This window comes from Chlorocebus sabaeus, chromosome 11 (assembly GCF_047675955.1).
Source record: "Chlorocebus sabaeus isolate Y175 chromosome 11, mChlSab1.0.hap1, whole genome shotgun sequence".
In the NCBI taxonomy this organism is placed as follows: domain Eukaryota; kingdom Metazoa; phylum Chordata; class Mammalia; order Primates; family Cercopithecidae; genus Chlorocebus; species Chlorocebus sabaeus.
In genome coordinates, this window is record NC_132914.1 from 118305811 (window position 1) to 118316904 (window position 11094).

An 11094-nucleotide genomic window follows, 5' to 3' on the forward strand; every position below is an offset into this window, starting at 1 on the left:
TTAGGGTCTCCACAACCAAGCTGGTCTCGGCACCTAATCCAGACTACACTTGGTTTATTGATGGTAGTTCTTCAAGGCCCAGTCGTCAGCCACTAGCAAGGGTAGGCTATGCTGCAGTGTCTTCCACATCTGTCATTGAAGCTACTTCCCTGCCCTCTTCCACCACCTTTCATGACTCAACAAGTTCACTGTGGGTTCCCACCACTCCCATCCAGACGTGTAGTTTTCATGTACAAGGGTGTGATTTATGAGCACCTGTTTTGTTTCAAAAACAGAATCGCTCCCTCCACACTATTATATTGTGTTTGTAAAAACAAGTTACGGGGAAAAGGACCTGCCCCATCATATGTAGTTGATAGTGTGGACACACAAAGTCAACATGTGAGAGGAAAACGTTCCTTCTATTTTTTGTTGTTAAGATTGGTAATGCGCTGATGTTGTAACAAGGTTTTGGGAAAGCATATTTCACACGTGCTGGTGAAAAATCCAGTCATCATGCTTATGAACTATAGAAGAATCTAAACTTCCGTTCTTGATGTGAAATGGCATACCCATGCACTTCTGCTAGTTCAGAGTCATCAGACGCTTCTAGGTGCTGCTGTAACAATTGCTTGAGACAGCCATAAAAATCACATTCTACAAATTAAATTTTAAAAATTCAGTGTCCCTCAGTAGGTAACATTGTCAAACTCTAGAAACCATTCTTTTATCAACTATGTACATTACTTTTTCTCTGCATGCCACTAAGTCTACGTAGTTAATTCTCTCTGTCTCTGTGAGCTCACTGAGCAATTTCACATGGATAGAGAGAGTGGGATGATAGATAACGAAGGGTGAGGGAGTGGGAGGCAAAGGATGATGGAGAATTGCTTAATAAATTCAATGTTCATTACTCTGGTGATGGATACCCTAGAAGCCCCTACTTGATCACTGCACAATCTATGCCTGTAAGAAAAGTGCACATGTATCCCATAAATTTGTACAAACAAAAAGGAAATTTTTTTTTTTTTTTTTTTTTTTTTTTTTTGAGACGGAGTCTCACTCTGTCGCCCAGGCTGGAGTGCAGTGGCCGGATCTCAGCTCACTGCAAGCTCCACCTCCCGGGTTTACGCCATTCTCCCACCTCAGCCTCCTGGGTAGCTGGCACTACAGGCACCCGCCACCTCGCCCGGCTAGTTTTTTGTATTTTTTAGTAGAGACGGGGTTTCACCATGTTAGCCAGGATGGTCTCGGCCTCCCAAAGTGCTGAGATTACAGAGGAAAACATTTTTTAAATGGCACTCACAGAAGGTACCTCCTGGGAGGATGATGGATATTGGGAGCTGAAGACCTGAGGGTCGTGACCAACTCAGCATTCCACTGGAGGCTATATGATTAAACAGCAAGCTGTTTATCATGAATGCAGGATGTGGGCAAACTCACACTGGCATCTGCCTCTAGAAGGTATGCTGAAGGCAATCACTCCCTGGCACCGTGCTCCTTGAGGTTATCTACTGGAACATCTGGAGCCTGCTGTTCAAAGAAAGCAGTCATGCAGGCCTGCACTAAATCAAGCAGCTGATTGACAACCACCCCCTCCTCCCTATCTCCTTTACTCGATAAACACAAAGGGCTCTAGAAGCTCAGGGCCCTTGTTCGCTAGAAGCAAGGAGCCCCCTGACCCCTTCTTCCAAACATACGCTTTTGTCTTTGCTTTTATTCCTGCGTCTGTCCTCCTTTGTTCAGTTCAGCAAGGTCTGAGGCAGATGGATGCTGGCTCCAGGAAGGAAGTTTCCTCCGAGTCTTGCATTCCCCTCTTGGACCCCAAGTGAGTGGATCCTGATCCTGAGGAGGATGAGCTGGTGGATGGCCCTGGAGTTCTGTGACCAGCAGAACCCTCTCGACAGGGTACTGGGAGGCCGTTAGAATTGAGGTTTCTCTTCTCCACACCCAGAGAGAAGCAAAGTTGCTAGGGTCAGATCCTGGCCCGGACTTGAAGCTAGGGGCAGCCCTGGGCCCCCAAGTTAGAATTAGAGGTTTCTGCTTGGGTGATTCTCCGGGGATGTGACTCAAAGGAGGGGCAACAGTGCCTCCAAAGAGGCAATTATTTCCAGCACTAGGTCCCTAGGTCACCAAGGGGTCCTCCAGCTAGGGGAGCCCCACCTGTTCAGGTCGAAACTTCCCCCATGGGGTGTGTGGTGCTCGGGCCCCTCTCCTTCCTGCTGTGCTGCTGAGTGACACAAAGTTGGAACTCAGATCTGGGGTCGCTTCTCTGCTCCCAGAGCCCATGGGTGCTACTGAAACTGCCAGCCTCAAGAAGCTGGGCTTGTGCTGCCCAATGTGGAGCAAGGCTGCTCAATGTGGGGCTGAACACTGTTCCCAGTGCTAGGAGCATAGGCAGCAGATGCAGAGCCAGAGGCAGTGGGGGAACCAGGGTGATAAAGGAGGTATGGTAAAGACCATCTGGGTGCTGGGGGGGTGTCCAAGACAGAATTTGCAGATGACTAACCTCCAAAGCTGACTGTGTTGGGCTGCCCTGGCAGTTAGGCCCTAGAGTGGAGGTTGAAGCTGGAGCTAGAGCTGAGTTACCAGATCTCCAAACCGGAAAGAGCAGTCAGAGGTGGGGGCTGCATGCTGCTGTCCATCAAAGACTCCCAGTACTGGCTGGGTAGGGGCTGAATGGTTACTGGGAAATTTCAAGTTGGGCTGGAGCTGCAAGACTTCAGTTCAGGTGGCTTGTGGTGTCCCTGGTGGAGGCCTTGCTGCCACTGGGGTACGTCTGAAGGGCCTTGGCAGATGGGAAGAAGCTCCCACCAGAGCCAACATGAGGCCTTGCAAGGAAAGGCTGGGAAAGGGAATTGGGGTCCATGAAGGTGATCTCAAAGCCAGGTGCTGGCAGTCAATGTATATTGCTCAGTGAGATAAGTCAGTCTGAAAAAGCTGCCTTCTCCATGACTCTTAGTTCATAATATTCTGAGAAAGAAAACTAGAGAAACAGTAAATAGGACAGTTTTGTCTTAAAAATGGAAAACTGATCCAACTAGAATCATGATGACTGAATGAACTCCACTACTTTTCCACAGTACCTTCCATTGATTGCTGTTCTGGATGAACTCGGTTGTGTGGCCACTTGTGGATTTTTCTGACCCACTGTGTGGGGCTTGAACTCCACTACTTTTCCACAGTACCTTCCATTGATTGCTGTTCTGGATGAACTCGGTTGTGTGGCCACTTGTGGATTTTTCTGACCCACTGTGTGGGGCCAGCAATAAATTGTGCTGATTCCTCAGTTGCTACTCTCAGATCCTGGAGGCAACCTCCTCCCAAAATGTGTTTCAAGAAAGACAACTGGTGACATTTCGCTGGTAGAATTCCATAGAGAAATTCTTACTAATTTATTCACAGTTCAAACTTCTGATCCTCTTTTTCACCATTTACAGAACAAGTCACCTGAATCTGAGTTGGGCTCCAGCAAGACCTTGCAGTTTGGGTTGCACTGAAAACCCAGCAGACTGATGTGTGGGCAAATACCTGCTTTATATGAGGCAACAGAAAGAGGCACCATATCCCAGTGAACAAGAGCACAGTGCCTGGAGCCTCACTGGCTGGGTAGAAATCCCACTGAAGGGTTCTAGGTACTTGGGAATGTTATATACAGTAAGGCGGCAGATCTCAGTGGCCAAAAGCACAGTGCCTGGAGTCTAAAGCTCTTGGCAGAAGCAGCTGGAAGACAGAGGAGCTTCCAGCAGAAGAGGTAAGTCCACGCCTCTGTGTTTTGTTTTTCCTTCTCAGATGTTTAGAAATGGGGGTTATGACCTAGGAAAATGAAACAAATTAATAATTAATGAATTCAACAAAGGTTGTCTGAGGGCTGCCTCCGTGTTGAAAAAGTCACCCTGGATCCCCTCACTCTAGGAATGGTGGCAGCCACTTTGTTATTCAGTTCCAAGGCTGCAGGAAGGATGTAATTTTTTTTTTTTTTTTTTTTGAGACAGGGTCTCACTCTGTTGCCCAGCTTGAAATAACATGGTGTGATCTCTGCTCACTGCTAATTTCTGCAGTTTTTGTAGAGGTGGGGTCTTCCTATGCTGTCCAGGCTGATCTCGAACTCCTGGGCTCAAGGGATCCTCCTACCTCAGCCTCCCAAAGTGCTGGGATTACACATGTGAGTTACCCTGCCTGGCTCCTAATTCATATGTTAATCTCTTGCTTGGGCTCCCCCAGGAGGTGGTGAAATGACCCCAGCTCAGTGCATTTCACATGGCTGCTCCTGTGTCATGGGCTCAGGTGCATCTGCTGGCATAGCTGCTGGGTTACCAGAATGGACCCTTCTTCCACCTCAGCTCCGAGCATAGTGATGACTTGTGACTCTCTTTCCCAATAGAACTTCAAATTTCTGAAGACAAGGACAAGTGCTTGAGCATTTGTACTCATGGTTTTGTTTGATGGATAATAGCTGGAACAGAATACCTCTAGGCATGGAAAGGCTGTCACTTGTCGCAATGAACAGGCTTTCAACTCATGGAAATTCATTCCCTTGTTCACTTTCCCTCTGGCAGCGGCTATGGCTGGACTCTTACAAGCAGCAAGCAGCTGTCCCGTCTGTGCAGCCTACCTAGAAAAACCAGTGTCCCTGGAGTGTGGATGCACCGTCTGCCTCAAGTGCATCAATTCACTGCAGATGGAGCCCCATGGGCAGGAGCTATTTTGCTATTGCTGTTCCACGGTGTCTCAGAAGAACAAAACCATGTCCAACCAGCAACTGAGGAGGCCGTTTTCTCACATGAAGAAACTGGAGCCCAAACTGAAGATTTCCACAGATAAATCCAAGGATGTGGAAGTACCACAGTAAGGAAATCTGTGTACCCTGTCCCCTTCCTATGACCAGGCCAAAAAAATCACTTGTGTAATTGGCTTCCCATTCCTTATGGTGATTAGCTGCTGTCTGGCACCTAAATTTGACATGTTCCTCCAGCATCAGTTAGTCTCAGCCCTGATAATTTATAGAATCACCTAGTGATCCCCAAGAAAAATTACCAATGTCCAGGTCATGGCCCAGACAAGGGATTTCTTAAAACTTACTGTGCTCCAATTACCTGGGGATCTTGTTAGAACACAAATTCTGAACTGGGAGATCTCAGGATCAGTATCCTTTCATTGGGAACTTTGCTGAGTAGCAAAAACATAGAACAACTGAATTTGCATTTCTTTCTAGCTGAGGTTCCCAGGACTCTGACATTAAGATTGCCCTGATAATTCTAACATGCAGTGAATGGTGGCACCTATTGCACCAAGCAACCTCTCACCCCACGGTTGGGAAGAGTTTGGAATCAAGCACCTGCGGTGTTCGTTTCTGTGTGAGGTGAGTTGCAGACTCTGGTCTCCTCACCTGTGCCCCATGGGCTTCAACAGTGGCCCTGGCTCTACAAAACATTATCAGACTGCATAACTCTGGAGGAAAGGGACATTCAAATGAAGAGATCGCGGTCAGCCCGGGCAAAGAAGTACACCTCTAAATGGTAGTGGGCTCCTATGATGTCCCGACATTGCTGGCTCCTGCACGGTATCTTCCCCGACACTCATGATCTCCACTCATCCACACCTACCAACACCTGACTGTCTCTACTGAAATATGGAGGACAGATTCACTCTGTCCACATCTTGTTTGGAGCCCCCTTCCTCATTCATTTCCATTCAACTCATTTCTTTCTAATTTACCACTAAACAACAATCAATCCCCTGATGTCTTATCGTCATCTATAAAATCCACATTGGTGATCATATTCATTTTTTTCACTTGAAGGATAACATGTTCTGTAGATTTTTTTTCACAATGTTCTGAACAATTTTCTTTTTCTTTTTTTTTTTTGAGATGGAGTCTTGCTCTGTCACCCAGGCAGGAGTGCAGCGGCGTAGTGATCCAGGCTCACTGTAACTTCTGCCTCCTGGGTTCAAGTGATTCTCCTCCCTCAGCCTCCTGAGTAGCTGGAATTACAGGCGTCCACTGCCATGCCCAGCTAATTTTTGTATTTTTAGTAGACACAGGGTTTCACCACGTTGACCAGGCTACTCTGGAACTCCTGACCTCAGGTGATCCACCTGCCTCACCCTCAAAAAGTGCTGAGATTACAACCGTGAGCCACCGCACCTGGTGGGGTTTTTTTGTTTTTTGAGATGGAGTCTTACTTTCTCGCCTAGGCTGGAGGGCAGCGGCACGATCTCGGCTCACTGCAGCCGCTACCTCCTGGGTTCAAGTGATTCTCCTGCCTCAGCCTCCCGGCTAGCTGAGACTACAGGCGCCCACCACCACACCCAGCTAATTTTTGTATTTTTAGTAGAGATAGAGTTTCACCATGTTGGCCAGGCTGGTCTTGAACTCCTGACCTCAAGTGACCTGTCTGCCTTTGCCTCCCAAAGTCTGGGATTAGAGGCATGAGCCCCCACGCATGGCCTGACAATTTTCTCTAGGCCAGATTATACTGCTTCCCTTCCTTTCTTCCTCCATGAACATTAGTGGCTTCACCTGGCAACCACATACTCAATGCCTTAAATTATACACCTTTGTATTTGCTGCCCCTTTTCCCTACAATCACTGATGGCTAACAACTTTCAAATACCTTTCTCTTGGCTTTTAAATTTACCATTGTTTTGCTTAAGGCCTCACCTCCCATGTAGGATGGAAACCGTTCTTCCATCTAGGCCCCCTCCCTCCCCTTGGCCTTGGATCCTCTCAATGTCCAGGACTGGTACCTCTGTCATCACACCATCAGCTGCAGAGACAGCCCATCTGCTGTCAGAACTGTGCATAATTTGTTTACAAACATGGAAAACAAAAGCCTGAAATTATGCTCTAGGGACTATTTAAATTGGAGTAATAAAATGTGAAAAGAGAAATATTTCATTTAATATTGATCACTTGCATTGTCTTATCATTTGTTCATGCTTCACGCATCAAGGTGGTAGAAAGAGGGTCATGATGTCTGCCTTCACAGACACTCCACTCTAAATGAACAAAAGTCCAATGAAGCAAACACATGACAGAGAGTAAAATAAAAATATCTACTGTGAATAAGAAGTATCACCAGCCAGGCATGGCGGCTCACGCCTGTAATCCCAGCTCCTTGGGAGGCTGAGGCCAATGGGACACCTGAGGTTGGGAGTTTGAGAACATCCTGGCCGACATGGTGAAAACTCGCTCTCTACTAAAAACGCAAAAATTAGCCAGATGTGTGGCGCACGCCTATAATCCCAGTTACTCAGGAGGCTGAGGCGGGATAATTGCTTGAACCTGGGAGGCAGAGGCTGCAGTGAGCGGAGATCATGCCACTGCACTCCAGCCTGGGTGACAGAGTGAAACTCTGTCTCAAAAAAAAAAAAAAAAAGAGAGGCCGGGCGCGGTGGCTCAAGCCTGTAATCCCAGCACTTTGGGAGGCTGAGATGGGTGGATCACGAGGTCAGGAGATCGAGACCATCCTGGCTAACACGGTGAAACCCCATCTCTACTAAAAAATACAAAAAACTAGCCGGGCGAGGTGGCGGGCGCCTGTAGTCCCAGCTACTCGGGAGGCTGAGGCAGGAGAATGGCGTAAACCAGGGAGGCGGAGCTTGCAGTGAGCTGAGATCCGGCCACTGCACCCCAGCCTGGGCGACAGAGCAAGACTCCGTCTCAAAAAAAAAAAAAAAAAAAAAAGAGCGTCGGGTCTTTCCACCAAGCATACCTGTGAGAATTTGAACTAGTCAGAAAAGTTGCCTCATAAAAAGTTTTGAGTTCAGGATAAGCAGCAGAATTAAAGAAACTAAAGTCAAGAGATACTTGGAACTTTGAAGTAGATGGGAGACATGGGCTTGGCTTCTGTCCATTTACTGAGCAGGTGACCTGTTTTTCTTTTCACAGCCAATGTAACCTTGGATGCCCACACGGCCAACAACTTCCCCCTCATTTCTGATGACTCAGGAGCATCCGATCTGGGCGCATCAGACCGAATCGGCAAGACCTTGCTGAGAGATTCCGTTTGTCTGTGTGTGTCCTGGGCTCCCCTTGCTTCACACCTGTGGCCACCACTACTGGGAGGTGGACATGGGAACAGGCACAGAATGGGACATGAGAGTCTGCAGAGAATCCATCCACTGAAAAGGGAAGGTCCAACTGATCACAGAGCATGGATTCTGGACTGTGCATTTGAGGGTTGGAGGCCGCCTCTCTGCCACCATGGTGCCCCTAACTTTCTCTTCATAGACTGCAAAGTACAGCAACTGGTGAGTTGTCTGGACATAGGCATGCAGAATGTTTCCTTTTTTTGATGCTCAGGGTGGATCCCACGTCTATACATTCAGGAGAGTCTCTGCTGAGGAGCCCTGAGCCCTTTTTTGGCTCCTTCAATTACACCTAAAAGTTATCACAGGGTGTCCAATTTGCCCTGTGATGAACCCAGCCACCGCAATGCTTCAGGCCATCCTGAGGCCAAATAAAACACTCGCTGCAAAGTAACAGGGTCAGAAAATTACTCGGTGGTGTAGGAAGTTTCTGCTTGTCTGCACTATACGAAGTCACAGAAAAAAATATGGGACATTTCATGATTATAATTAATGTAATTTGATTAATTATAAATTGAGCCCTGAGTGTTATTGTCACCATCTCATTGAATCTTATGTTTTATGTCGTTTCCTATAGAAATGTCCTATATTCTGGGATCCATTTCCAAATGCTTTCCTTTTTATTTCTGTAAGTTCAAATTAATGTATTATGGAAGTTACAAGTTAAACATCTGGATATCACCTAATGGATTATGTGATTTACTAAATGTCGGAGTGCAATAGATTTTATTCCTAGTAAAAACGTGTGTGTGCGTGTGTATTTTAACAGAGAACTGGAGAAATGCCTACGTCCCATCCAGAACTGAAAAGAGACTTTGCCACCACCATATATCGGTGTAGGTGACATTTTCTTGGATGTGTGTTCACCTACACTAACAATGAGAATCCCCCACAGGGGGATGGACTGTTTGTCTCAAGCGCTCTCCTGGTAATAACCTGACCCTGATTGGCTAAGTCTTCCTCCTCCCTTTTCCCATATGGAGTCCTCAGTGCCATGCTCCCCCCACCCCCCTAGCCACGCTGACACAGCCCTGGTCACTGCAGAGATGCATGCTGGGGGCCAAGCAATCCTGCTGTAATCCCAAGACAGTTCCCCAAAGGAAGGATCTGCTGAACCTAGCGCTTTTTCAAGCGCTTCCTTTGCATATTCTAAAGCAACTCAAAATGGATTAGAAACTTCAATGTAAGACCTGAAATCATAAAACTACCAGAAGAAAACACAGGGCAAAAGCTTCCTGATGTTGGTCTGGCCAACGTTTTCGGATCCAGCATCAAAAGCACAATGAATACACAGACAAGTGGGGTTGCATCCAACTAAAAAGCTTCTGCACGACAGAAATAAACGATATTCAAGCACCCTACAGATTAGGAGAAAGTATTTGCAAACCACACAACTCATGAGGTAGCAATATCCAGAATATATACAGAACTCACAAAACACAGTAGTCAAAAACGAATCACCTGATTCAACATGGGCAAAGCACCTGAACAAACGTTTATCAAAAGACATAAACATCCAACGGGTGTAAGTGAAAGTGCTAAACAGCACTAATCAAGGAAATGCAAATGAAAAATCAAAACCTCAATGAGACATCACCTCATACCTGTTAGAAGGGCTATTATCCAAAAGAAGATAACAAGTGTTGCGTCCGGAATTGGTGGGTTCTCAGTCTTAGTTTCTTCAAGAATTAAGTCACGGACCCTTGCGGTAAAGGGTTACAGTTCTTAAATATGGTGAGTCTGGAGTTTGTTCTTTCAGACGTTCCCGCAGTTTTTTTGTTCTACCGGATTCGTAGTCTCATTGTTTTCAACAGTAACGCTGGAAACCTCCCTGAAGAGTGTTATAGCTCGTAAAGGCACCGCTGACCCAAAGAAAACAGCAACAATATTCGTTGCAAACATACAAAGAACAACCCCCCATTACAGACAGAAAACCCACACAGATTGGAACAAGGTGGGGCCGGGAGCCTGCTTTATTCCCTTATCTGGCCCCACCCACAGCCTGCTGATTGGTCCATCTTACAGAGAGCTGATTGGTCCATTTCACAGAGACGATTGGTCCATCTCACAGAGAGTTGATTGGACCATTTTGACAGGGTGCTGATTGGTGCCTTTACAATCCCTGAGCTAGACACAGAGTGCTGACTGGTATATTTACAATCCCCTAGCTAGACAGAAAAGTTCTCCAAATCCCCACTAGACTCAGGAGCTCAGCTAGTTTCACCTAGTGCGTGTTTTCGCTGGGGCCGCGGGCGCCAGCGGAGTTGTCTGTCACTGCGGCGCCATGCACTCGCACTCCTCAGGCCCTGGGTGGTTGATGGGACCGGGCGCCGCGGAGCAGGGGGCGGCGCTCGTCGGGGAGGCTCGGGCCGCGCGGGAGCCCACGTTGGGGCATGGCGGGCTGCAGGTCTCGAGCCCTGCCCCGCGGGGAGGCAGTTGAGGCCTGGCGAGAACTTAAGCGCAGCACCGGCGGGCCGGCACTGCTGGGGGACCCGGCGCACCCTCTGCAGCTGCTGGCCTTGGTGCTAAGCCCCTCGCTGCCCAGGGCCGGCAGCGCCGGCAGGCTGCTCCGAGTGCAGGGCCCGACGAGCCCACGCCCACCCGGAACTCGCGCTGGCCCGCTAGAGCCGCGCAGCCCCGGTTCCCGCCCGCGCTTCTCCCTCCACACCTCCCCGCAAGCAGAGGGAGCCGGCTCTGGCCTCCGCCAGCCCAGAGACGAGCTCCCACAGTGCCGTGGCAGGCTGAAGTGCTCGTAAAGCGCCGCCAGAGTGGACGCCGAGGCCAAGGAGGCGCCTAGAGCTAGGGCTGCTAGCATGTTGTCACCTCTCATTATTGAGGATGTGGGGGAAAGGGAATGCTGTACACTGTTAGTAAAAATGTAAATTTGTACAGCCGTTATGGAAAATAACGTCCATCCACAGGTGAATGGATGAGGGAAACGTGTCTACACAACGGAATGTTATTCAGCTCCAAAAAAGGAAATCCTGTCATTTCCCACAGCCTGGATGAACCTGCTGTGCT

General features: G+C 48.1%; 1 non-coding gene and 1 pseudogene across 1 annotated transcript; one reads left to right on the forward strand and one right to left on the reverse strand.

Annotated features, from left to right (window-relative positions):
- Positions 1-413: 413 nt before the first annotated feature.
- Positions 414-518, reverse strand: LOC119624096 (small nucleolar RNA U13). Its single transcript, XR_005240182.1, has one exon. It is a non-coding gene; the product is annotated as a small nucleolar RNA U13 (small nucleolar RNA).
- A 4020-nt stretch (positions 519-4538) lies between these two features.
- LOC103239274 (ret finger protein-like 3) lies at positions 4539-9017 on the forward strand (annotated as a pseudogene).
- Positions 9018-11094: the final 2077 nt, after the last annotated feature.